Genomic DNA, 25508 nt, shown 5'->3' with positions numbered 1-25508 from the left:
AGAAGAGACATTACAAGAAGAAGGGCGGCGATGCCCATGTGTGCCGCGAGTGGGACTCCGACGAGAGCTCCACCGACTCCTCCTCCGACGAGGACGCCGCCAACATCGCCGTCACCAAGGGACTTCTCTTCCCCAACATCGGCCACAAGTGCCTCATGGCAAAGGACGGCAAAAGAAAGAAGGTTAAATCCAAATCCTCCACTAAATATGAGTCCTCTAGTGATGATAATGCTAGTGATGAGGAAGATAATTTGCGTACTCTTTTTGCCGACCTCAACATGAAACAAAAGGAAAAACTAAATGAGCTAATTAGTGCCATCCATGAGAAGGATGATCTCTTGGACTCCCAGGAGGACCTCCTAATCAAGGAAAATAAAAAGCATGTTAAGGTTAAGAATGCTTATGCTCTAGAGGTAGAAAATGTGAGAAATTATCTAGTGAGCTAAGCACATGCCATGACACTATTGCCAACCTTAGAAATGAAAATGCCAAATTAATTGCCAAGGTTGATTCTCATGTTTGTGGTGTTTCAATTCCCAATCTTAGAAATGATAATGATTTGCTTGCTAAGATTAAGGAATTGAATGATTCTCTTGCTAGTCTTAGGATTGAAAATGAAAAATTAATTGCTAAGGCTAAAGATTTTGATGTTTGCAATGTTACTATTTCTAACCTTAGAAGTGAAAATGATATATTGCATGTTAAGGTTGTAGAATTAAAATCTTGCAAACCCTTTACATCTACTGTTGAGCATGTTTCTATTTGCACTAGATGTAGAGATGTTGATATTGATGCTATTCATGATCATATGGCTTTAATTAAACAACAAAATGATCATATAGCAATATTAGATGCTAAAATTGCCGAGCATAACTTAGAGAATGAAAAGTTTAAATTCGCTAGAAGTATGCTCTATAATGGGAGACGACCTGGCATCAAGGATGGCATTGGCTTCCAAAGGGGAGACAATGTCAAACTTAATGCCCCTCCAAAGAATTTATCTAACTTTGTTAAGGGGAAGGCTCCCATGCCTCAGGATAACGAGGGTTACATCTTGTACCCTGCCGGTTATCCCGAGAGCAAAATTAGGAGAATTCATTCTAGGAAGTCTCACTCTGGACCTAACCATGCTTTTATGTATAAGGGTGAGACATCTAGCTCTTGGCAACCAACCCGTGCTAAGTTGCCTAGAAAGAGAACTCCTAGTGCATCAAATGATCATAGCATTTCATTTAAAACTTTTGATGCATCTTATGTGTTGACTAACAAATCCGGCAAGGTAGTTGCCAAGTTTGTTGGGGGCAAACACAAGTGCTCTAAGACTTGTGTTTGGGTACCCAAAGTTCTTGTTTCTAATGCCAAAGGACCCAAAACCGTTTGGGTACCTAAAATCAAGAACTAAAATTGTTTTGTAGGTTTATGCATCCGGGGGCTCAAGTTGGATCATCGACAGCGGGTGCACAAACCACATGACAGGGGAGAAGAAGATGTTCTCCTCCTACGAGAAAAACCAAGATCCCCAACGAGCTATCACATTCGGGAATGGAAACCAAGGTTTGGTCAAAGGTTTGGGTAAAATAGCTATATCTCCTGACCATTCCATTTCCAATGTTTTTCTTGTAGATTCTTTAGATTACAATTTGCTTTCCGTTTCGCAATTATGTCAAATGGGTTACAACTGTCTATTTACTGATGTAGGTGTCACTGTCTTTAGAAGAAGTGATGATTCAATAGCATTTAAGGGAATGTTAGAGGGTCAGCTATACTTGGTAGATTTTGATAGAGCTAAACTCGACACTTGCTTAATTGCTAAGACTAACATGGGTTGGCTCTGGCACCGCCGACTAGCCCATGTTGGAATGAAGAATCTTCATAAGCTTCTAAAGGGAGAGCACATTTTAGGACTAACAAATGTTCATTTTGAGAAAGACAGGATTTGTAGCGCATGCCAAGCCGGGAAGCAAGTTGGCACTCATCATCCACACAAGAACATCATGACAAGTGACAGGCCACTGGAGCTCCTACACATGGATTTATTCGGCCTGATCACTTACATAAGCATCGGCGGGAGTAAGTACTGTCTAGTTATTGTGGATGATTATTCTCGCTTCACTTGGGTATTCTTTTTGCAGGAAAAATCTCATACCCAAGAGACCTTAAAGGGATTCTTGAGACGGGCTCAAAATGAGTTCGGCTTAAGGATCAAGAAAATTAGAAGCGACAACAGGACGGAGTTCAAGAACTCTCAAATTGAAGGTTTCCTTGAGGAGGAGGGCATCAAGCATGAGTTCTCTTCTCCCTACACCCCACAACAAAATGTTGTAGTGGAGAGGAAGAATCGAACCCTATTGGACATGGCAAGAACCATGCTTGATGAGTACAAGACACCGGATCGGTTTTGGGCCGAGGCGGTTAACACCGCTTGCTACGCCATCAACCGGTTATATCTACACCGAATCCTCAAGAAGACATCCTATGAACTCCTAACCGGTAAAAAGCCCAATATTTCATATTTTAGAGTTTTTGGTAGCAAATGCTTTATTCTTGTTAAAAGAGGTAGAAAATCTAAATTTGCTCCTAAAACTGTAGAAGGCTTTTTACTAGGATATGACTCAAACACAAGGGCATATAGAGTCTTTAACAAGTCCTCAGGACTTGTTGAAGTTTCTTGTGATGTTGTGTTTGATGAGACTAACGACTCTCAAGTAGAGCAAGTTGATCTTGATGAGATAGGTGAAGAACAGGCTCCGTGCATCGCTCTAAGGAACATGTCCATTGGGGATGTGTGCCCTAAGGAATCCGAAGAGCCTCCAAATGCACAAGATCAACCATCCTCCTCCACACAAGCATCTCCACCAACTGAAAATGAGGACGAGGCTCAGGTTGATGAAGGAGAAGATCAAAGAGATGAGCCACCTCAAGATGACGACAATGATCAAGGGGGAGATGCAAATGATCAAGACAAGGAGGATGAAGAACCAAGGCTGCCACACCCAAGAGTCCACCAAGCAATCCAACGAGATCACCCTGTCGACACCATCCTTGGCGACATTCATAAGGGAGTAACCACTCGATCTCGTGTTGCACATTTTTGTGAGCATTACTCTTTTGTTTCCTCTATTGAGCCACACAGGGTAGAGGAAGCACTTCAAGATTCGGATTGGGTGATGGCGATGCAAGAGGAGCTCAACAACTTCACTAGGAACGAGGTATGGCATTTAGTTCCACGTCCTAACCAAAATGTTGTAGGAACCAAATGGGTCTTCCGCAACAAGCAAGATGAGCATGGTGTGGTGACAAGGAACAAAGCTCGACTCGTGGCCAAGGGATATTCACAAGTCGAAGGTTTGGATTTTGGTGAAACCTATGCACCCGTAGCTAGACTTGAGTCAATTCGCATATTATTAGCCTATGCTACTTACCATGGCTTCAAGCTTTACCAAATGGACGTGAAGAGTGCCTTTCTCAACGGACCAATCAAGGAAGAGGTCTATGTTGAGCAACCTCCCGGCTTTGAAGACAGTGAGTACCCTAACCATGTTTATAGGCTCTCTAAGGCGCTTTATGGGCTCAAGCAAGCCCCAAGAGCATGGTATGAATGCCTAAGAGATTTCCTTATAGCTAATGGCTTCAAAGTCGGCAAGGCCGATCCTACTTTATTTACTAAAACTCTTGACAATGATTTGTTTGTATGCCAAATTTATGTTGATGATATTATATTTGGATCCACTAACAAATCTATATGTGAAGAATTTAGTAGGATCATGACACAAAAATTCGAGTGTCTATGATGGGGGAGTTGAAGTATTTCTTAGGATTTCAAGTGAAGCAACTCCAAGAGGGCACCTTCATTAGCCAAACAAAGTATACTCAAGACATTCTAACCAAGTTTGGAATGAAGGATGCCAAGCCCATCAAGACTCCCATGGGAACAAATGGGCATCTCGACCTCGACACGGGAGGTAAGTCCGTGGATCAAAAGGTATACCGATCGATGATAGGTTCATTACTCTATTTATGTGCATCTCGACCTGACATTATGCTTTCCGTTTGCATGTGTGCAAGATTCCAATCCGACCCTAAGGAATCTCACCTTACGGCCGTAAAACGAATCTTGAGATATTTGGCTTATACTCCTAAGTTTGGGCTTTGGTACCCTCGGGGATCCACATTTGATTTGATTGGTTATTTGGATGCCGATTGGGCGGGGTGTAAGATTAATAGAAAGAGCACATCGGGGACTTGCCAGTTCTTGGGAAGGTCCTTGGTGTCTTGGGCTTCAAAGAAGCAAAATTCGGTCGCTCTTTCTACCGCCGAAGCCGAGTACATTGCCGCAGGCCATTGTTGCGCGCAATTGCTTTGGATGAGGCAAACCCTGCGGGACTATGGTTACAAATTAACCAAAGTTCCTCTTCTATGTGATAATGAGAGTGCAATCCACATGGCAGATAATCCCGTTGAGCATAGCCGCACTAAACACATAGCCATTCGGTATCATTTTCTTAGGGATCACCAACAAAAGGGGGATATCGAGATTGCATATATTAATACTAAAGATCAATTAGCCGATATTTTTACCAAGCCACTAGATGAACAAACTTTTACCAAACTTAGGCATGAGCTCAATATTCTTGATTCTAGAAACTTCTTTTGTTGATTTGCACACATAGCTCATTTATATACCTTTGATCATATATCTTTCATATGCTATGACTAATGTTTTTTCAAGTCCATTCCAAACCAAGTCATAGGTGTATTGAAAGGGAATTGGAGTCTTCGGCGAAGACAAAGGCTTCCACTCCGTAACTCATCCTTCGTCGTCACTCCAAGCAACTCTCCATTTTTGGGGGAGAAAGCATGAGCACCAAGCAAAAAGACTCCATCTTTGGTACAATCTTCACTCATTTATTTATGACCAAAGGGGGAGAGAGTAATTCTAAGGGCTTATATTTCACTCAAAGTATCCATTTTTGGCGATTCATGCCAAAGGGGGAGAAAGTATTAGCCCAAAGCAAAAGGACCACACCACCACCTAATTTTAAAACTAATGATTTTCAAATTGGTATCTCATTGTGTTCAAAAGGGGGAGAAAGTAGTATTCTCAAAATTGATATCTTAAAACCCTCTTGAACACTAAGAGGAGGATTTCATTAAGGGGGAGTTTTGTCCAGTCAAAGGAAAAGCATTTGAAACAAGGGGAGAAAACTTCAAACTTGAAAATGCTTCGCAAAAATCTTATTCATTTACCTTTGACTATTTTGCAAAAAGACTTTGAAAAGGATTTACAAAAAGAATTTGCAAAAACAAAACTTGTGGTGCAAGCGTGGTCCAAAATGTTAAAAATAAAGAAACAATCCATGCATATCTAGTAAGTAATATTTATTGGCTCAATTCTAAGTAACCTTTGCACCTACACCTTGCAAACTAGTTCAATTATGCACTTCCATATTTGCTTTGGTTTGTGTTGGCATCAATCACCAAAAAGGGGGAGATTGAAAGGGAATTAGGCTTACACCTATTTCCTAAACTAATTTTGGTGGTTGAATTGCCCAACACAAATAATTGGACTAACTAGTTTGCCCAAGTCTATAAGTTCTACAGGTACCAAAGGTTCACCATAAGCCAATAAAAAGATCAAGAGAAAGGGTTCAAACAAAGGAGCAAAGGGACAACCGAAGGCACCCTGGTCGGGCGCACCGGACTGTCCGGTGCACCAGAGGACTCCAAGTCAAACTCACCACCTTCGGGAAAATCCAGAGGCGCTCCTCTATAATTCACCGGACTGTCCGGTATACACCGGACAGTGTTCGGTGCTCCAAGGAACGGCGCCTCAGGAACTCGCCAGCTTCGGGAATTCGCAACGGCTAGTCCGCTATAATTCACCGGACATGTCCGGTGTACACCGGACTGTCCGGTGTAACTGCGGCGCAACGGCTACTTCGGCGCCAACGGCTACCTGCGGACGCATTAAATGCGCGCCAGCGCGCGCAGATGTCAGGCACGCCCATGCTGGCGCACCGGACACTCTACAGTGCATGTCCGGTGCACCACCGGACATCCAGGCGGGCCCAGCGTTAGAGCTCCAACGGTCGGAACCCTAATGGCCGGGTGACGTGGCTGGCGCACCGGACATGTCCGGTGTGCACCGGACTGTCCGGTGCACCATGCGACAGACAGCCTTCACCCAAACGGCTAGTTTGGTGGTTGGGGCTATAAATACCCCCAACCACCCCACATTCAAGTCATCTAAGTTTTCACACTTCCAACCACTTACAAGAGCTAGGCATTCAATTCTAGACACACTCAAGAGATCAAATCCTCTCCCAAATTCCACACAAAGTTTTAGTGACTAGTGAGAGAGATTTGCTTGTGTTCTTTCGAGCTCTTGCGCTTGGATTGCTTTCTTCTTTCTTGATTCTTTCTTGCGATCAAACTCACTTGTAATTGAGGCAAGAGACACCAATCTTGTGGTGGTCCTTGCGGGAACTTTGTGTTCCAAGTGATTGAGAAGAGAAAGCTCACTCGGTCCGAGGGACCGTTTGAGAGAGGGAAGGGTTGAAAGAGACCCGGCCTTTGTGGCCTCCTCAACGGGAGTAGGTTTGCAAGAACCGAACCTCGGCAAAACAAATCCGTGTGTCACACCTCTTATTTGATTGCAATTTGTTTTGCACCCTCTCTCGCGGACTCAATTATATTTCTAACGCTAACCCGGCTTGTAGTTGTGATTATTTTTGAGAATTTCAGTTTCGCCCTATTCACCCCCACTCTAGGCGACTATCACCTTTCCCAAGAGCATTTCACCCGTCACACAGACATTACAATACATCGGAGGTACGTAAATGCGGAAGTAGTTACAATAACTTACTTTATTGAAAAGTAAGACAGAGTTATATAGTTACAGACCAGAACAAAATATATGAGTGCTTAGTATTATTATTACATAACCTGGGAGGCAAAAACCCCTCCCAAATAAACAGTAAAAGTTTTCTTAACGGAGGACCTTTCCTCCCGCAGCTTTAGTCTTGATTCTCTTCTTTTGGTACCACCTAGGAACAGAAGCAACAAAAGTTTGCTGCTTCTTCACCTAAAACAACATGGGACAAATCCCTGAGTACGAAGTGTACTTTCGCAAGTCTTACCCGTCAAAATAAAAGACTCTCAAGGATATGCTGGCTTTAAGGGAGTCAAGGTAAGGCTTATCAATAATCAATGACTCTGTTTGCAAAAATGGTTACTAATAGTGGATCCTTAAAAATCCAGTTTTATTTGTCAGGTTAAGTAAAAATACCTGTAGCTAGGGTTCTTTCTACCCTAATTCAATCACTTGACCATACTAGCTAATTTCTTAACAACCCTTCATCTTCACTGGATTGCTACGTGTAGGGCAGTGACCAAGTCTTCATATCCGCGAAGTTACGGCGATCTGAATCGATTATACTCAGCTGAGGATCTCCAATCACACGATATATGTAGCACTTAACCCTTGCATATGTCAACTTGCCACCGGGGTTGTTAAGACCAGATCAGGTTCACGCCAACCGAGAGCACATATACACCACCATCCAGCCTCTTGCCATAGAGGGTACACACTACTCTCGCCATCTCTCCACTCCCATTGCGTGTTATCTTATTCTGGTATTAGTCTGCCCGAGGCAAAGCTTACCCATGATGAGGCATGTGACCAGTTAAAGGGTCCTCGATCAGCAAGCCTACATCGACACGGTCCTTAACCGACTCAGACGGAGACACTACGCCGTCACTCTCTTCTCGTGCAAGTCACCCGCCCGGTCTCAGCTTTATCATTTCAACCCAAAGTTTGGTACCTGGCAGAGGTACATCTTTTCCGATGTTGAACCCATCATGGCCATGATGGATCCACCATCAAGTTTTATTTTCGAAAACATCCCACCCACTTTGAAGCATCATCTTTTGTAAAAACAAAACATTTTGTTTTTCTAAAGCAAAGCTAAGCATAAGAGAAACCTTTTGTAAAACATAGACTTAAGGAGAAGTAATCAAATCCAAGGAAGGAAATGCAGGAATTGGTTTAGCACACAACTCCTATCACCTAATGCATCGAGCAAGTGAGAAAGATTTTAAAAGGAATAAGGAGGTGGCAAATGCACCGGGGCTTGCCTTGTGTTACAAGTGAATCAGGCTCTACTCCGCAGATATCAAAATAAAAGCAGTTGCCTGCCTGAGGTTCTTTAGGTGGTGGTGGTGGTGGTGAAGTCCTTGCTTCTTCGACTTCTACTTCCTCCTCGTTTTCTAAATATAACCATATATAATCATGAATGCTCATGTAATGCTCATGAAGATGCAAAGATAATAAAAGTTTATTATCTAATGTCTTGAATATAACTTTCCTTCACGGATCTCCGAGAACTTAGGGTTTTCGGAGTCTATAGTGAAGTTCATAGGGCAGGGGGGCTAGGGTTTTGGGTTCTAAGTATCAAACATGGTCCAAATCATACCAAACTTTAACCAAAACTTCTAAATAATATTCAAAGTTTACCTTAAAAGTTTGGTGAATTTTTGGATTATAAATTACTCTATAAAATTCCAGAAGTATGTATTTTAACTATTTAAAATACCCTAAAATTCCCTATTGGAACTAAAAATAATGAAACTATTTTTATTACATACTATAGGAAATTAGAAGCCTAGCAAAATCAGTCTTGTATTTTTAGCATTTTTCTACAATTTTCTAGAATTTCTTTAGCTCTTGTAGAAAAGGAAAAAGAAAAAATAATGAACAGTTTTGGACCGCAACCGGCCCAAGTCGGCCCATCCACTAGAGAAAACGCGCCCGCGCGTGCCCGCGCTACCAGTTTTGCAGAAACGCCCTTCTTGATTTAAATAACTAGAAAAGGGTCACGACACTATTCCTACGTGTCACTGACATTTGCAAAAAGGTCCCTGCACTTCTATTTCTTCACAGTCTGAAGTCCCCGACGGCGAACGGCACTGGGCCGCGCTCCGCCGAGCTTACACCGGCCGATTTACTCGATGACCGGCGCCCTACTTTGGTAGAGACCGAATTCAAGACCTAACGAGGGTTTCCCCTCAACCAATTTTACTAATGGCGCTCTGAATCAACCGGTCCATGGAGACAGTGCAGACAATCGGATGAGTAATGCGTTCCCGGCGATTTATGACAGCTTAACTCAATCGAACTGGCCGAGGAGCATCCAGGGAACCTAAGGATGCTAAAACAAGGGAGCAGGGTGTATGAGCATACCTGGAACAAGCTAGCCATGGCGAGGTGTTTCTACGGTGGCGGAAACACAGATTGGGGGCAATGAGCGATTCACGGTCTTTGGTGGACAATTGAAGACAAGCGTTGGTGCTATGGATGGGTGATTACCCTACGGAGCTCACGACGGGCTCAATTTATAGCAGGCATGAGCGGTGGCCGGGGAATTGGATGAAGACGCGCGGCGGTCGGAGAAATAGGAGGTCACTAGCGCGCGTGATTGGTGTCTATTACCGTGGCAGCCTCACCGGCGACGAACCAGTGGCTTATAGTGACTCACTACGACGTGGTGAAATGTTGAGGCACGTAGCTAGGCCGGATAATGGCGAACGCCGGTGATGCCAACACGACTAACCATGGCGGGACACGACGGCGGTGAGAACAGTGGCCGGAGTTTATCTCCAGCGTGTTTTTTCTTACCGAGGAGCGCTTATCCGAGTTCGGTCGGGCGTGAATCGCAACGCCGGCATAGATCTGAGCACAAGATCACCGGCGGCGAGGTCTCTGAGCTGGCGGCCCAATCCGGTCACTGTACCATCGTGGAGTTCATTCAATCGGCCTGACAGACCAAATTGGGGACAAATTTTCTTCTGATTTCACATGGCAAAAAGACCAACATTCTGCAGCAAAGTTGTAGCCTAATGATCTAGCTACAAACTTACAATAGCAGCCATAGCCAAACTCTCACAAGATCATGATTGAATTTCAGTCCAAAGATTACTCAATCACACTGCCAGTCTGAATTCAGACTTAAGACTATGTGACAGCTCGACTTTGGGCACACTTTTCTCCAAATTTTTCATGCGACCATGGTTTAATCCCTATAGCAAAGTTGTTCTTCTTTTATAGCTCTACAAACTTGATGTGGTGACCTAGGGCAAAAACTTTATAATTTGGAAGATATAGGGTCCCAAAGTTGAGCCAATTACACTGAATTTCAGACTTAACCCAATAAAGTTCAAATAGGGCTTTTTGCAAATAGGTCCAAATCTCAGGGTTTAGGTTGCAAATCTACATACTTGTGAACCATATGACTTAAGGTACCCTAATGCCTTGGTCTTTGCACTTTAGTCCAAAAGTGCACTAGTTTTGCACTTAACCCCCTAGGGTCTTAGTTTAGGGTTTTCCAGGGTTCTATTTAGGGTTTTTAATACTTCTAGGGTTTGGATGCTACTTAAGTTCATCCATGGTGACATTTTATGACCATCTCTTAATGAGTTTTGAAGTTTTCCCCTATTAGGCTTTGTTTAATCTTTTAAGCCCAATCTAGGGTTAAGCACTGTACCCTAGGGTTTCACTTATAACATGTCACATCAATACAACTTGTTTGAACTTTTTGCCTAGTGAATGCATTCTAAGTGTAACAATCACATGATACGCCAATGCTTATGATGTTATGCTCAAGTTTTAGTGGCAGTAACACTAGGGGTGTTACATAGGTGGTAAATGCACCGGGGCTTGCCTTGTTTTGTAGGAGAGTCGGTCTCTATTCCACAAATGTCAAAATAAAAACAGTTCCCGACAAGTGGATTTTCTGTTGATGGAGCAGTCTCCTCTTCTTCAACAGTCACTTCTTTGTTTTCTATACATAACCATATATAACCATGAATGCTCATGTGATGCTCATGAAAATGCATGATAATAAAGATACACCAAGTTGTATCTTGAATACAACTTTCCTTCACGGTGCACTAGAGAAACTATGGTTTTCTAGGTCAATACCTTAGTAGGGTTTGACATTTTTATCCTAAGGAGCTAGGGTTTTGGGTTTAGGAAACAAATACTGTCCAAAGCAAGTCAAACTTCATTCTTGGGATCTAAATATCATATTAGGCTTATCCAAAAAGTTTGGTGATTTTTGGAGTTATTAAACAATTTCTAAAATTCCAAGAGACTCGGTTTTGGCTTTCTTAAATACTACATGATTTCTGGTTTGGAATAAAATTTTTGGAACTAATTTTATTAAATACTAGAGGAATTTAGGAACCTAGAAAATTTGGTCTTATATTTTTAGCATTTTTCTATAATTTTCTATGATTTCTCTAATCCTGGCAGAAAAAGAAAAAGAGAAATGGTGAACATTGGTGGGGTGAAACTGGCCCGAGTCGTCCCACATACAGGTGAAAGTGCGCCCGCGGTGTCAGATTTGCACAAAGGACCCTGGGTATTTGAAAAACCTTTAAAGAGGCCACTGCACTATTGTTGGGGGCCTTCGGCCTCCGAAGGTCCTCAAAAACACGATTTGACAATGTTTTCCAAGTGAAATATGTGAACAGGTATCTTCGGAATTGGATTACTGATATACAAGAGTATGATCAAGACGAAGCTTGAGTGAGACGGAAGCCGATTATGACGAAGGATAAGATGATCACGAAGCTATGCGCAGAAAAGCTTCGGCATGACAGCAGGAAAGGGGAACCGACCTAAAGATGAAAAGCCAAATTAGACCTCGAAGAATTAATATATAGTTATTGATAAATGTGAAGGGCATTAATGTAATTTTACACGGGCTGCGTCCCGTGCCTATAAATAGATGAACAGTACTCCCGTACTGTTCACGCTGACTTGGCATTCACTTTTGCGTCATGCTTGTATTCTTTTCCTTCAAGCCGAAGGTACATTTGTAATTTATCTTTGTTTAAACAAGTAATAAAAATAGAAATAGATTAATAATAATGTGTATAGAAATTGTGTCACTTTCTATATTTTGTTTGAATGTTCTCCATTTTTTATCATGTTCATGAAGGTATGTCCTTCATGACCTTCGTCCTAAATTCGTTATGTCCGAAGGAAAATAATGATTTGAAGGACGAAGGGCCTTTTGATATTTAACATTTTATGTTGCCTTGTTCTTGATTCATAGCATTTGAGAACAAGTCCCCAACAACTATTTCTCTGTGTCACTGACAATTGCAGATAGACCCTCTCCTTTCTATTCCTGCGCAAGGTGAGGTTGTAACACTCTAGGTTCCACAAACAACCCGGTATGCTACTATACTACACTACCGACGTCCATATATAAAATTTCGGCAGCATCCCCTTTGCAAGATTGCATAAAAGAGGGAGCAACAGAGTATAAACATATATCATGACTAAAACATACTAAGTATTATTACTCGGCTAGCAAGGAAAGATAAACATACGACCTGAACTGAATTAACCAGTGCGCACGACCATATAAAAAAATAAACAAACTTCCTTTGACAATAGGTTTCTAATTAAATCATGGCTGCGCCTGGGCAGCGTTATTGTGAGAGTGAAAGTGGACGTGCTGCTACTCCCCTCATTCCCAACATGTATCAAGTACCTGCATTGAGTAATGCAAGAGTGAGATGACACATCTCAGCAAGTAAAATAATATCAAACAGTTTAACCACATAAGAACATTGTTTTACCACCACTTAATTCCACAACCTTCTTATTACGAAGGTGCAGCACGTATACAACGTACAACGCACCTAGTTACCACACCTCGCAGGTAGAAACCACAATAGTAACATAGTAATGTCACACTTCATATATTCCTCATGAGTGCAAATGTCTGCAAATGCAAGGATGACTTCTGCCTTCATACCTCTAAGGATATGAAGCCGCATCGTACCCCTCCTCGGGCAACGTACGATGCTAAAAATGTACCGGTACGGTCGGACCATAAGATCACGACATAACTTCAAAATGCCAGATGGATGATGCGATGTGCATGTCATGCCTACAACACTTCATATAACATGATTCAAAAAGACACTTCAACTTCATCCAGATGGGAATCAACCACATATATCATTACCAAATTATGATCATCCACAATATTAGACAATTGAGAATTAATACTTCCAAACAAATAAACTTTATCATAGAATTCAATGATTAACATAATTAAAACTTATGCATACTCAATGACAGGGAATAGGATGCAAACCAAACGGTAGCAACCACCACTGTATTTACTTGCCTTTACCGGAAGTTCGGGCAAATCCCTAAGTACGATCTGGAAGTCCACCACCTGTTTTTGACACCCAACTTAGTAAACCAATTTCACATAATCAGGCTCATAAGCGACGCCGCACCTACGCACAAACTCAAACCCCGCCTCGGGTTACATCTCTCCCTACACCCACCAAACTGCAGCGGCGCTGCTTAATAATTTCATAACTTTAAAATTATGACAGCAATGGTAACAAACAAAAACTCCAGAGGCATCTACATAAAATTCCCCACAAGTTTTGTATACAATTTATAATTAAATTCCAATATCTAATTAGCCCAAAACAGTCCACAAGATGAACCCTGTAATCTGTTTTTCTTTGTCTTTTGGACAGCGACATACCCAGATTCAAACAGCGATATCTTTTAAAATATAATTCCAAATCAAGCGCATAAGTACTCATTGGAAAGATAAGACAAATCCCTACATGATTACCATACTGGTTAACACTAATTACCCACGAAAAATTCCCAGAAACTGCTAATACCACTGCTGTTCACCCACCTGAAAAATCTGTTTTTTTGGACAGCAACATAACCGGATTCAAACAACGATATCTCCTGAATTATAACTCCGAATCGAGCGCGTAAGTACTTGTTGGAAAGATAACATAAAGCCCTACATGATTCTCATACTGATTAACACTAATTACTCCCGAAAAATCTCCATAAACTGCTAATACTGCTGCTGTTCATCCCCCTGAAAAATCTGTTTTTTTGGACAGCCACATACCCGGATTCAAACGGTGATAACTTTCAATTTATAACTCCAAATTGAGCGCATAAATACTCGTTGGAAAGGTAAGGTAAAGTTCTACATGATCCCCAAACTGATTTCCCTTAATTCCTCACGAAAAAAACACAGAAACTGCTAGACTACTGCTGTTCACCCACCACCTAAAATTCTGGACAGCCCCCCTCTACCCAATCGCAAACGCAACCTCTAATCAATTAAATTGCAGCGCAAATGAACAAGGGATGAACACAAAAATCACCTTGGATTCTCCCCCTTTCCTTCCTCCCTTCTTCCCTCCACCAAAACGATTGAAGACTCGCACTACGACGACGATGATCCGAGCGGCAAGGATTGGCACCTTGGGAGGAGGGGATTGAGAGGGGGGGGGGGCGGCTAGGGTTTGGTGGCTGCAAGAATTGAGAGAGGAGGAGATGGGCAGGGGGCGGCGGCCAAGGGGGAAGAGAAGTGGGGGGGGCGGCTGCACATGGGGGGAGGGGGTTAGGAGGGAGGCGGCTAGGGTTTGGGAGGGTTAATGGGCTGAAACTCCAATTGCGGCCCAACTAACCCACGCGACAGCTCCCGACCGCAACGCAAGCGTCAAACCAAATAAATTCTACTGCCCTAGTTGTGAATGTTTTCCATAAAATCCCAAATCCCCAAAACAACAATCGGGTGAGGAAAAAAACAAAAAGAACAACCCCCAACTTCTCTTCTTTGCAAACCGGGTATCACAGAGGTCCCCGATTATGGACGGCGGAACTGTGGCTCTGGCGAGTCTGTACCGGCCGGAAAACATAACGATCGGTGCTCCGCTATGGCATACACCTAATTCTACCCTAAACGACCATAACCCCTCACTCAATTGCAAAGTTCTAACTCCTAATCTCTCTGTCCATGATGATGGCGCGAACTACGGATGAACTGAGGCGTTCCCGGTGATCCTACGTGTTCTAGCTCAATTGGTTGGGTCAAGAAGCATCAAGAGCACACAAGAGTGCTGAAACAAGTGCGAGGAGGGCGTGATTAGACCTGTGGAGAGCTGGCCACGGCGAGCTCACACACTGCGGTGTTCTTGACAAAGTTGGGGGAAATCACAAATTGGGGAGCTGTGGGGGATGATTGGAGGTGAGGGCTGGTTCACTGGACGCACAACTACTTAGCGGAGCTCACTAGGGCGGAAATTTATAGGTTCCATCGGCGGTGGTGGCTAATTTTGAGAAAACGCGCAGCGATCGGAGAGAGGGGAGGTCACTGGCGCAAGGGATGCGTGGCTTTCACCGTGGCAAGCTTACCGGCGATGAACCAGCTATCTAAAGCGGCTTACTGCGACGTGGTAAAGCTTCAAGGCACGTGGCCATCGCGCGGCAGGCGGACAACTCCGGCGAGGTTATCTAGACTGACCGTAAGGCAAGGGGGTATGGTGGCCAGGGTGAAACAGTGTCCCGAGCACATCCCCAACGCGATATTTCTTACCCCGAGCAGTTATATGCACTTCACTGAGCACGAATCGCAACGGCGGCGACGATCACGGCGCGAGATCACCGGCGGCGATACACTGAATCTGGTGATCTTTGTCAGGTCACTGTACCATGGGGACTTGATTCAGACGCCTGACAAAGCAAGTTTTAGGGTCTTGATCTCAAATTTTTAAGTAATAACTTGTTAACCTTCATGTAACAAAGTTGTTGATCTATACTCCAGCAGTAATCATAGTCAAACAATCACTGGATCATGGTCAATTCCGATCTCAAAGTTCACCTAACTTCACTGCTAGCCAATATTCAGTTCAAAGACTGACTTTCAGCCCAATTTTAAGTCCTTTTATTTCCAATTTCTGTACAATACCAATGCTTAGTCACTTAACAAAACTTGTACTCCTAACATAGCTCTACAAGTTTGCTATGTTGACCAAGAGCAAAATCCTCAAGAATTCTGAGATATGGAGTACCAAAGTTGACCCCATTCAACTGAATTCTAACTTAGGCATATGAAGTGCATGGTGTGCTTTTTGCAAATAAGTCCAAATCCCACTATTTGACTTGCAAATCCTCAAATATAGAAAACACATGATTTGTGGTGTTCTATCACTTTGGTATTTGCACTTGAGTCCAAAAGTGCACAAAATTTACAACTAACCCCCTAGGGTTTCAATTAGGGTTTCTAGGGTTTTAGGCACATTAGGGTTTTGGTGCCACCAAAGTCCATCAAATGTGATACCTTATGATCATTTCTCATGTCTTTTGAGGTTTTAACTTATTTGGGCTTCACTTATATCCATAAGCCCTAATTTAAGGTTAAGCACTCTACCTTAGGGTTAACCACACATAAAATCACATCATTACAACTTATTTGAAATTTTTGCCTAGTGAATGCACTCTAAGTGTAACAAACACATGATATGCCAATGCTCATGATGTTATGCTCAAGTTTTAGTGATAGTAACTCCAGGGGTGTTACATGCCATATGAGTGACGAAGCTCAAGCTGCTTTGGTGACCTTTAATGATGTGTGCAGTTACATTGGAACAAGAGACCTTGTTTAAAAACATCTAGCCTTCACCGTTTGGCTGCTTTGGGCTGAATGGGAAATGCTAGAGCTGAAGGAAGGCAACACATCGAAGCAGGATGTTAAGAAGGGGGGCCTTGTACATTTGAAGTACACATATAAGTTCTAAAATCAATTTGTAGAGCCATGCGACGAATGATTGAAAGCTATTGAATCACAATGTAACGAAATACTGGGGAACTTCATCAAAAAGGAAGACAAAGTGTTGACATCCACTTTCGGGACCTAAGGAAAAAGAAGGTTGAATCGGGTATTCAATGCCATAGGCTTCGTTTACCCTGACGATCCCCGGCTGGCGCAGGGCGAGACTAAGGAAAGGAAATCGATTTCGAAGCCACCGCCAAATGCCCCGAAGTAAAAATTGTGAAGTTACAACAAAGCGCCAAAAAGTCAACTTCATAAAAAAGAGCATCAGTTATTGAACCGAGGCTACCAACGGAGCTTGTATTTGTTGAGGAAACTAACGGCGATCCATAGTTAGTTTCTATGCTGAAGGTATCCAGCTCTTCAAGAACAACGAAGGTAAAAATAGCTTTTTATTTCTTTTTAGGGCATGGAATTTTATTTTTTAAGTGATATTGAAACAACTTATTTTTCTCACAGGAAAATAAAGAAGATGATGAAGACGTGGTTGAGTTACCTATCCAAGATGAGGCCCCTCTGGCTAGCATGCAGCCTGAGCCAAAGTCGAAACCGGCTACCAAGTGGACACCGAGGAAAAGCAGTAGGATGACCTCAGTGATGGACACACTCTTTGGTACAATGACTATAAAAAAGCCTTCCAAGCCTGAGCCACACCAGGGTCCCTAAAGAAAAGAGACTAGGGGTATATTAGTTGTGGTGCCATCGAAGGTTGTCGAGACTTTTGACAGTACTCCGAAAGAGGGTATTGTTCAAGAAAAATTAGTGAGTGAGGTAGATGAGAATATCGAAGAGCCTCTTACAAAATAAAAGACCCACTCCAAAGAAGAGGCGCCTATGCCAACAAACGAGCAAACAACCGGGTCTGCTGAATACATCATCCGACATGCAGCCGGAGGAAAGCTAACTACAGAGTAAATTGCCGAAGTGCAACCATGTGTTAAGGCACTCATATACCCATCAAGTGTTGTCGATGATTACTTGTATTACCTCCCAGACAGTAGGGAAATCAACGTGTGCCGAGTCATGATGGACAAAATTGGATACCCGAAGCTCGAAGATGGCATGTCTGCAATGTCAAAGGGGAACCTTGTAGATTGCTTGGCCTATAACAGCTTAAAGGTAAGGCTTTTAATTTCATTTTAGGTGTTGAGTATGCCTATTTAAGCTATGGTAGGATTTATAACTACTTTGTTGTGCTATGTTGAGGCATGTTCTTAGAAAGTCCCTAAAGGCACAAAAGGATGTCGAAGAACTTGGTGCCCAGATGGCAATAGCAATCTTATTGAACTTCGACCCAAAACTGAAGAGCAGGAGGATATGCTCAACACCTTGGCCAATGATCTTATTGAAAGTTGCACTAAACTTCAAAAGGCTACAGAAGAGAAAGATAAGGTGTTGAAAGGTGATAAGCTTAAGGATGATAAGATTTTACAACTTGAAGATAAAAACCTTCAACATTTAAAGCTTATTGAAGAACTTGAGACTGAAACGAAAAAGAACGTCGAAGAACATAAAGCCGAAATATCTAAATTGAAAGGGAAACTTGAAGATATGAGTTGAAGTTTTGGAAAAGAAAAAAGAACTTGAGACTGAAATGAAAAAAGAACGTTGAAGCACATAAAGCCGAAATATCTAAACTGAAAGGGAAACTTGAAGATATGAGTGAAAGTTTTGGAAAAGATAGAAATAAATTGCTAGCAATGAGAAGGATAAACTCCAGAAAATTGTTGATGAGCTGCGAAGCTCTAAAGAGGAGTGCTTCCCCATTGCTGCCTAGTGCTACGAGAAGTTGAAAAAGAATTGTGTCTCCACTGGGCCTTTTCCAGCGAGAAAGACTATGTGTATGGAGATGCTACTAGGGCAGTGAAGTGGATCAAAGGATAAGTAGAGGCCTTCGACGAAGTACTATCTACGCAGGGGATTATTGCGTGTGGGTAGGTGCCTAAAGCGTAGCTTCAATGCTCAAAAAAGTTGGATGTGAGCACATGAAGGCCGTGGGCCAGCCAGACTTTAGAGTTTTCTTAGATGATATTAAGAGCCCTTCAACCAAAGCATCCAACTTCAAAAGAATATTTTTCATAGATATTTGGAGTGATGGGGGAAGGAGCTGACCGATGAAGCCGCTAAAAGGAATGCGAGAAAGGTATATATTTCACATTTGACTTTTCTTTCATTCTTTTCTAGTTCTGGTATATATAAGTGTTGTTCTTCCTGCAAGTACATAAGGCTGCTAAAGAAGCGAAAGCAATAAGGGAGGCCCAAAGGCTTAAAAAACTCGAAGGTACTTTTGCTTATTAAAACTATTTGTTGTGTTTGTGCATGCTTGCTTGATAAGAATTTTGTTGTAGCTGCCCTTCTTTTGAAGCTCAAAGAATATATTCCCGAGAATGATCTGGAGGTAAAGGAGTCATTGGGCATCCTTGACATCATGCACAAGATAACAGACGAAGTTGTCCTTAAGATTTGTAGCGATGTTGCTGACGACGTTTTGAAAGGTAACTGATGCATAGTTGTTGTAAAAAACTTTGTAAATATGTTTGTGTAATATGTACATTTATGTAATATGAAAGTTTCATGTGGTTGTTGAGATAAACTTTGTGATTCATGAAACCAAAATGCTTGCCTTTTGGGCTTAAGGCAAAAACCACCTTCGCTTATTTTCACGCGTAACAAAGTGATAAAATTGTTATATTCTTGGCCATAAACCAAAGGTTAAAACATTTTAATACAATGAAGAAGCCCTTTTAGCCCTCGATTTCAGCACACATGCTAGTAAAAATAAGATATATGTTTTACCTAGTCAAAAACAAAGGTTTCACATACCTTCATCTTTACTTCATCAAAATAAAACCTACAACCAAGGGCTTCGGAGATTCTTTGGCACCGTTACCAAGTGATTGGCCCTGTTTTCCATGCAATTAGGGGATAAAAGGGATATTTCTCCCTTCTTGTGCTTATTCAAACCTGTGAGCATGCACGATGTCGTGCATGATGGTACGATGAAATGATGTCATGACGCAAAGTTTATGATATTGACAATGTAATGGCGAAGATGCATCAAAATCAAAGAATAAATGATCTTACCTTAATCCAAAGGTCTATGGGATCTGACGCTGCATTCCATTAGAACAGCTTCAGGGTCTTATCATGTCACACCTGGGTTTTAGGGACCCGGGTGCGAACGCAATCAACAGGTGTGCTGAGACAAAGTCTCACACATATGATGAATCATGGTACAGAAACGAATGTGACATATTTACTATACAATAGAAGTTCTGTACAAAATAAATAAATAATTACATCATAAGGAGACAACGATCCATCAACCCAAAGTTGACTGGGAGACGATGTAACACCCCAGTGTTACTCAGGGTTTCTCCCAGTACCCCAACTTGTGACCATCATCACATGTGGCTCTAGTGATGCAAGAAACACCAAACTTAAAGGATTAAAAGCCTAAGCAAAGTCTCTTTCAGCTCAAGAATCATACACTTAGCACATCATGCACCTTAAGAGAGAAAAACATCCAAAACCCTAACACCATTCCAATTGGCCATTTGAGCATAAAAGAGAAATTGAGAAAAGACTTGGAAAAAATACAAAATCTTAATATGGACCAATTAACAAAGTTATAGTGCATAAAATAAACTACAAAGTGTACTAAGAAAGATTGGTCATTTGAATTTTCCAAAATCCCCAAAACAGTCCATTAAGTGAAGCCTCTAGGAAAAATTCAGAAATTCAGAAATCTGAATTTCAGACCATTTCCAAAGTTCAGATGTGTTCCCTGTTTTCCAAAACTCGAATCCTTAAAGTCCAAATATCAAAGTGGCGCCAAAATACCCTAGGAACACTCTGGTGAAGTTTGAAACCAAACCAAAATCGTTTGACACGATTTGACATAGGTTTTGTCTCGGTTTGAACAGTGCTGACAGAGCTATCTTCACGCCACAATATCTTCTCACCCGGGCCATATCTTCACTCGGGACTCACACACGATAGAAAGATCTTGGCATGGTGAAGAGATGCTACATAGGATCCTTGGCAAGATATGCACGTTTAGGTCGGCCAACAGGCGTTTGAACTCGGGTAGAATCACACCTCCACGTGTTCGATCGTGTGCTCAAGCGCTGGACCACGCACTGGCTGCCCTCTGCGCGCGCGCCGCGCACGGTCGGCGCTTGTCCCCCGCGCATGCGCCTGGCCATGCCTGAGGGTGCCTATAAGTACCTCTGGTGCGCAGCAGTCCTCACTTCACTTCGCCTCACGCCCCGAGCAAAAACTCCAACTCCGGCGAGCTCTCCTCCGCCCGCCATCCCTGCCCGAGCATTGCCACCATGGCCAGCCCTTCACGATGACCCCCAGCCTCGCCCTAGCCCCTGAACGGCTTCCCCGAGAGGCGGTGAAGCTTTCCCGAGCTTGAGCCGCGGCATTGCCTCATCGGAGAAGCGAGCGCGACCTCACCAGACTTCGGCCAACCGCTACCGCGCGTAGACCGGGTCATACGATGAGCCACTCTCCAATTCCTTGCACCCGCATCATCGCTGACCTCCCCTGAAGCTCCCCGAGCACTTTAATTTGACTCTACCACCATGAGCAGGCTGGAGCACGCACCGCCAGCTAGCCCGACCGCCTGCTCATGCGGCCAGCCCATCTCCGACCACCACCGTCGACGATCTGCACCTCGACGTGATCGCCACAGACCCCCGGACCTCATCCGACCCTTCGCCGGACCTCTACCGTCGCCGGTAAGTTGCGCCACCGCTTTTTCTTCTTCGGTCACTGTTCAGGCGAGGGAGGAGCGCGGGTTAGAGGGGATAAAAAGCTAGGGGGTTAAGTGCTAAGTTAGTGACTCATGTGAATAGTTCTTCAGGGGCACGGATTAAACGACTCAGTTAGGAATAAGCCCAGGGACCCCGATGCAAAGTCCTTTTCCTTTAACCTTTTGTATTTATTCTTTTCAAATAAGTAGAGAACTTGGAAAATTCATAACTTGAATTTTATTCAACCAAATTTGATCAAACTAATTTTGCTAGGACCTACATATTATAAACTATCAGACAAAAATAGTAAACCCCATGGTTACTGCAATACTTTTTAGAGTTTTGATTTAAATTAGGAAAATACCCAAAACTTATTAATGCAGAGAAAAATAGAAATACTTCTATACTAGGCTAAAGAAAAATTGTAGAGATACATACCCAACATACACACGGTTTAAAAATACTAAGCACCCCAATATACAAGAATAACCCAAGAATGTCCATTAAAAACTATTTCTGCCCAAAACTTAGAAAAATAAGAAAGGCAGTAGAAAATAATAACCATAGGATGAGCATATTTTTCCTAGAATACCAAGTGATAAAGAACATAGGAAAAATGCAGAGAACCCTAGTCCAGAGCTAATCAAAGGTTATTTATTTTATTAGGCACTAAGAAATCAAGAAAAGACATGATTAAAATTATAAGGACCATTGCAAAAGTGGCAAGAAAAATTAAGTAGACTCCTAACTGATAGAACACCACTACAAAAATAATAAACACCCCAACCCATCACAATAAGTGAGTTGAACAATTAAAACTTGAATTTGGCCAATGTTTTAATTAAATCATGAGAAATCCTAAAATTGTGCAATAGTGGGCAAACAAATTTTTACCCAATTACTTATGAGGTAAACCACCAGAGAAAAATATAAAACTCAATTAAAAATGTAAGGTAACACACATTACCCCCTACCCCATGAATAAGGCCATATATTCCAAGAATTTCTACACCCTTTCCCCTAAGCAAAAAGTTGTCAAATTCTAGAATGGTTGCTCTTGCACAAAGAAGAAGATAAAAAAAATAGGAAATCTGTTGTTTGGCATTTTTCAAGTATAGTGGTAGTAGAAAGCCCCACTATGGCCAAAAACTTGAGAAAATCACAATAAAATGACCAATAGGTACCAATGGCTAACATTTAGTACAGAGTTGTAGAAGAGAGTTGTAGTTCAAAGCACCCCCTCTGCCTTAAAACTTAATAATTTTGTACAGAGTGAACTCTTAACATTTTAGGCCTCGATTTTTGAGACTGAGAACTATACACCATTGAGAAACTACTGTAATGTTTGCAGATTTTTTGGAAATTTATAAAGCTAGTTTGTAGTTCAAACCCACTTTAAAAAACATAATAAAAAAGGGAAAAGAGAGGATTGGTAAAAATAATAGTAAATCTCACCCCCAATGAATTCAACAAGGATCATGATAAACCTTCGCTATAATACTAAAAGAAAATCAGTGGGACACTAAAATAATCTGACCATTTAACTTAACCATACTTGACCCTAAAATTGCTAAGTATACCACTAGAAATCTTGTAGAAAGATTAAACTTTACCTTATCAATTTAATCATTTTTATTACTACTACATTGCATATCATGGCATGCATATATCTCACTCATTGCATTTATTAGATTGCAACCTCGCTGACGAAGAGTACGTGCTCATTCCCGAGCAAGGAGTTGTCCACGAGGAAGTCCAGGATCCAGCTCCCGAGCCTGCCACAGAGGATCTCCCCGCAGCCCCAGCATTTGAAGGCAAGCCCCAGTTTTATGCATAACCAATTTATATATGCTACTTTACTACACTTAATGTTTGTAGGCTTGTAATGTGCACTTAAGTGTAGGAGTTGCTTGAAACCCTTAGTTGCATGAACTTAGGATTCCTTTTTGAGATGGATACTAGTATGATAGGTTGAGTAGCCGCTTTGCTAATCAGGATCTTGGTAGATGTCGTGTGATTTTTTTAGCATTCGCGCGAGGTCAGACATTGATTGTATACATCTTGATAACGGGATCTATGATGGTCTATGGACTTGGATCCAGGGTGGATGCCTTGTCCATGAGACGGAAATGAAATTAAGGATTAATGTGTGGATACCTGAGTCAAGCGTTTGAAAGTACTAAACACATTTTCTGGAAATATGGTAACCGGTAAACCTAGTACCTGAGTGAAGCCGGGCGCGGACTTTCCTCCTCACTTGTCCTGAGACTGGGTCTCTCATGCTAGCTATGGTGGGTACAAGTGCGGTCACTGCACGGCAGCAGCCGAGGTTAGTGGAGCATTGTATGCCAAGGCGATGAGCCCTGGCCGCGAACGGGGAATCGATGGGGACGGTTGATGTGTGTGGGGACGGAGTGCCCCTACATGTCATGTGTTTAGGTTTACCTTGCAAGGTTTAAAAACTCGATTCGGATCGTCTGCTTCTCGCAGCTAATGAGACTGCTTGACCCCTTGTACTGCATTGAGTAAAAAGTGGAACGTGGTTTTACATGAGATAACTTGTTGATTGTGCTAAATGATTGTTACCGTGTATTCTTAGGAAGGAGCACAACTAGCTAAATTAATGATGCTAGAATTGGAAAAGCTAAACATTGATTTTAGACTCAGCTAGTGCTTTTGGCAAACCAAACCTCTCAGCCAAACAATTGCATGGTCTAGAGGTAGAGGAGTAGAATCCTCACACCGGGTAATTCTAGCTGAGTATTAGTATACTCAGCCTTGCTTGTGGCACAATTTTTGCAGGTACGCTACAGGTCATGGTTGATGGTGTGACTTGGCCTTCCACCCTGCCACCGGGTTGGACGGTAGAGTGGGATGCTGCTCCAGCAGGAGAGGAGAAGGAGGAGTAGTGGGCCAGGCCTTGCCCTATTCCTCAGCATTCGACGTTATCGATTATCCGCTTCACTTTATGATGAACTTGTTCACTTTCATCTAAAACTCCGATTTATGTAATAACTCTAGTACTTTAATTTGTGGTTTCATGCTTTATTGTATTCTCTCTGTGACTCACTTTCAAGTGAGCTAGTGGTATTCGATCCTGGGAAAGTGGCTTTATCAGACTAGATCTGAGGGACTGACGAGTTATTCCGATTTAAGTGTGTTGCTGCCTCTAAGGCATGACTTGGGCACTTAAGCTGGAATAATTCGGGCGGTTCCGCTACAGCTGGTATCGGAGCGAATACCACCACAGAGAAATCAATAAGTCGTGAATAGCAACTTTTCAAAAATAAAAATTTCTTAGAATATGGTATTGGAATCGTCAGGACTAGAACGCTAGACCTAGGATGAGAGGCCTTAGAAATAGTGGGGAAAACATGTGGCTAATTAAGTAGGCCATATGGGCCAGTTTTAGAATTGTAAGGATGCCCTAAAAGCACCCTTCTGATCGGTGAGGAGACGTTCTTTTCAGCATGCATGCATTATAAAACATGAAAGGATTAGAAATTAAAGGAAAGATGCATCTAAGTATGAATGTAGCAAAAAAGGATAATAATAAATAACATAAGGAGTAGAAATCTAACCCACCTCCTTTTAACAACCCGAGCTCACATGTTTTTCCTTTCCACTACCGTAATGTTTACGTCTAATCCTCTTCCACAGATGACTTCACCCACCCCTGCCAATGGAGGAGACACTCGTTTCAGTTCTGATTTCCTTTCCCACGAGGGTTTCCCTTCCATCTTGTGGGAGGTGCTCAGCTCCACCGGTTACCCTACACCCCCTCTGTACATGGTGCAGCTGTACGAGGAGCATCGGGTGCCACGTTACCGAGTCTGACTGACTCTGGAGGCTCACCCCCTACAGCCAGGTTGGCGTTCCCTTGACTCTGAGACTATTGGATTGAGGTCGGACGACACCACCGAGGCTGCAGCTATGAAGACCCTGACGACTTTCTGCGGCTACCATCTCTTGGAGATGGTAATGCACCCACTGGGACTCTTCCCCACTGAGAAAAGGGATGACCCCATGTGGTGCAACCGTGTGAGCCATGTGAAAGACG

At 42.5% G+C, this 25508-nt stretch overlaps 1 long non-coding RNA gene across 1 annotated transcript in view; it reads right to left on the bottom strand.

The window, feature by feature from the left end:
• Positions 1–19360: 19360 nt before the first annotated feature.
• Positions 19361–25508, bottom strand: part of LOC103626884 (uncharacterized) — a 32514-nt gene continuing 26366 nt past the window's right edge. Inside the window, exons 2-3 of the long non-coding RNA XR_553230.3 lie at positions 19770–19884; positions 19361–19649 (exon numbers count right to left, since the gene is read on the bottom strand). This is a non-coding gene — a long non-coding RNA (uncharacterized lncRNA). The remainder of the gene's footprint in view (positions 19650–19769; positions 19885–25508) is intronic.

The sequence above is a fragment of the Zea mays genome, chromosome 5 (assembly GCF_902167145.1).
Source record: "Zea mays cultivar B73 chromosome 5, Zm-B73-REFERENCE-NAM-5.0, whole genome shotgun sequence".
Taxonomy (NCBI): domain Eukaryota; kingdom Viridiplantae; phylum Streptophyta; class Magnoliopsida; order Poales; family Poaceae; genus Zea; species Zea mays.
This window is presented reverse-complemented; position numbering and strand designations above follow the sequence as displayed.